The sequence below is a fragment of the Triticum dicoccoides genome, chromosome 2B, assembly GCF_002162155.2.
Source record: "Triticum dicoccoides isolate Atlit2015 ecotype Zavitan chromosome 2B, WEW_v2.0, whole genome shotgun sequence".
NCBI classification, from domain to species: Eukaryota; Viridiplantae; Streptophyta; class Magnoliopsida; order Poales; family Poaceae; genus Triticum; species Triticum dicoccoides.
Genome location: NC_041383.1, coordinates 408,773,729 through 408,777,467, shown reverse-complemented (window position 1 = coordinate 408,777,467; position 3,739 = coordinate 408,773,729).

The window sequence follows — 3,739 nt, the reverse complement described above, 5'->3', positions numbered from 1 at the left end:
GTAGAGCCTATGTCTAAAGCATAGGGGACGACCTTCGTCCTTTCTCTCTCTTCTGTTGTGGTCAGGTCTTGAGTCTTACCCAATACTCACACCTTATAACACAACCAAGAACTCCTTCTTTGCCAATCTATTTTGAACTCCTTCAAAATCTTGTCATTGTATGTGTTCATTTGAAAGTACTATTAAGCATTTTTGATCTATCCTTATAGATCTTGATGCTCAATGTTCAAGTAGCTTAATCCAAGGTTTCCATTGAAAAACACTTTTCAAATAACCCTTTATGCTTTCCAGAAATTCTACATCATTTCCAATCAAAAATATGTCAACAACATATACTCATCAGAAATGCTATAGTGCTCCCACTCACTTCTTTGGAAATACAAGTTTCTCATAAACTTTGTATAAACCAAAATCTTTGATCATCTCATCAAAGCGTATATTCCAACTCCGAGATGCTTACTCCAGTCCTTACAAGGATTGCTGGAGCTTTGCATGCTTCTTAGCATCTTTCAGGATTGACAAAACCTTCTGGTTGTATCACATACAACCTTTCCTCAAGAATATCATCGAGGAAACAATGTTTTGACATCCTATCTGCAAGATTTCATAAATCATGCAGTAATTGCTAATATAATTCCAACAGACTCTTAGCATTGCTACGAGTGAGAAAGTCTCATCGTAGTCAAATCCTTGAACTTGTCGGAAAACATCTTAGCGACAAGTTGAGCTTTCTTAATGGTGACACTTACCATCATTGTCCGTCTTCCCTTTTAAAATCCATCTGTACCCAACAGCCTTACGACCATCAAGTAGTTCTACCAAAGTCTACACTTTGTTTTATACATGGATCCTCTCTCAGATTTTATGGTCTCGAGCCATTTGTCGGAATCCGGGCCCACCATTGCTTCTCCATAGCTTGTAGGTTCATTGTTGTCTAGCAACATGACCTCCAAGACATGATTACGTACCACTCTGAAGTAGTACGCATCCTTGTCGACCTACGAGGTTTGGTAGTGACTTGATCCGAAGTTCCATGATCACTATCATCAGCTTCCACTTCAATTGGTGTAGGCGCCATAGGAACAACTTCCTGTGCCCTGCTACACACTAGTTGTAGTGACGGTTTAATAACCATATCAAGTCTCCACCATCCTCCCACTCAATTCTTTCGAGAGAAACTTTTCCTCGAGAAAGGACCCGATTCTAGAAACAATCCCTTTTGCTTCCGGAACTGAGACAGGAGGTATACCCAATTGTTTTGGGTGTCCTATGAAGATGCATTTATCCGCTTTGGGTTCGAGCTTATGAGGCTAAAACTTTCCACATAAGCGTCGCAGCCCCAAACTTTTAAGAAACGACAGCTTAGGCTTCTCTAAACCATAGTTCATACGGTGTCATCTCAACGGAATTACGTGGTGCCCTATTTAGAGTGAATGTGGTTGTCTCTAATGCCTAACCCATGAAAGATAGTGGTAATTTGATAAGAGACATCATGGTATGCACCATATCCAATAGGGTGCAGTTATGATGTTCGGACACACCATCACACTATGGTGTTCCAGGCGGTATTAGTTGTGAAACAATTTCCACAATGTCTTAATTGTGTGCCAAACTCGTAACTCAGATATTCATCTCTATGATCATATCATAGACATTTTATCCTCTTGTCACGATGATCTTCAACTTCACCTTGAAATTACTTGAACCTTTCAATAATTCAGACTTGTGATTCATCAAGTAAATATACTTAGCATCTACTCAAATCATCTGTGAAGTAAGAACATAACGATATCCACTACGTGCCTCAGCACTCATTGGACTGCACACATCAAAATGTATTACTTCCAACAAGTCGCTTTCTTGTTCCATCTTACTGAAAACGAGGCCTTTCGGTCATCTTGCCCATGTGGTATGACTTGCATGTCTCAAGTGATTCAAAATCAAGTGAGTCCAAACGATCCATCTGCATGGAGTTTCTTCATGCATATGTACCAATAGACATGGTTCGCATGTCTCAATCTTTTCAAAAACGAGTGAGTCCAAACATCCATCAACATGGAGCTTCTTCATGTGTTTTATACCAATATGACTCAAACAACAGTGCCACAAGTATGTGGTAGTATCATTACTATCTTATATCTTTTGGCATGAACATGTGTATCACTATGATCGAGATTCAATAAACCATTCATTTTAGGTGCAAGACCATTGAATGTATTATTCAAATAAACAGAGTAACCATTATTCTCCTTAAATGAATAACCGTATTGTGATAAACATAATCCAATCATGTCTATGCTCAACACAAACACCAAATAACAGTTACTTAGGTTTAACACAAATCTCGATGGTAGAGGGAGCATGCGATGCTTGATCACATCAACCTTGGAAACACTTCCAACGCACATCGTCATCTCACCTTTAGCAAGTCTCCGTTTATTCCGTAGCTCTTTTATTTCAAGTTACTAACACTTAGCAACCAAACCGGTATCTTAATACCCTGGTGCTACTAGGAGTACTAGTAAAGTACACATTTAATATAATGTATGTCCAATACATACTTCTGTCAACCTTGCCAGCCTTCTCATCTACCAAGTATCTAGGGTAGTTCTGCTTCAGTGACCGTTCCCCTCATTACAGAAGCACTTAGTCTCGGGTTTGGGTTCAACCTTGGGTTTCTTCACTAGAGCAGCAATTGATTTGCCGTTTCATGAAGTATCCCTTCTTTCCCTTGCCCTTCTTGAAACTAGTGGTTTTACTAACCATCAACAATTGATGCTCCTACTTGATTTCTACTTTCGCGGTGTCAAACATCGCGAATTGCTCAACGATCATCATGTCTATCCCTGATATGTTATAGTTCATCACGAAGCTCTAGTAGCTTGGTGGCAGTGACTTTGGAGAACCATCACTATCTCATCTAGAAGATAACTCCCACTCGATTCAAGCGATTGTAGTACTCAGACAATCTGAGCACATGCTCAACGATTGAGCTTTTCTCCCTTAGTTTGCAGGCTTAGAAACTTGTCGGAGGTCTTACACCTCTTGACGTGGGCACGAGCCTGAAATCCCAATTTCAGCTCTTGGAACATCTCATATGTTCTGCGACGTTTCAAAAATGTCTTCGGTGCCTCAATTCTAAACCGTTTAACATTACGCACTGAACTATCACGTAGTCATCAAAACGTGTATGTGAGATGTTTGCAACATCCACAAACGACGCTCGAGGTTCAGCACACCGAGCGGTGCATTAAGGACATAAGCCTTCTATGCAGCAATGAGGACAATCCTCAGAATACGGACCCAGTCCGCATAATTGCTATTGTCAACTTTCAACTAAATTTTCTCTAGGAACATATCTTAAACAGTAGAACTAAAGCGTAAGCTATGACATAATTTGCAAAGTCCTTTTGACTATGTTCATGATAATTAAGTTCATATAATGAACTCCCACTTAGATAAACATCCCTCTAGTCATCTAAGTGATACATGATCCGAGTCAACTAGGCCGTGTCCGATCATCATGTGAGACGGACTAGTCATCATCGGTGAACATCTTCATGTTGATCGTATCTACTATATGACTCATGTTTGACCTTTCGGTCTCTTGTGTTCCGAGGCCATGTCTGTACATGCTAGGCTCGTCAAGTCAACCTAAGTGTTTTGCTTGTGTAAATCTGGCTTACACCCGTTATATTCGAACGTTAGAATCTATCACACCCGATCATCACGTGGTGCT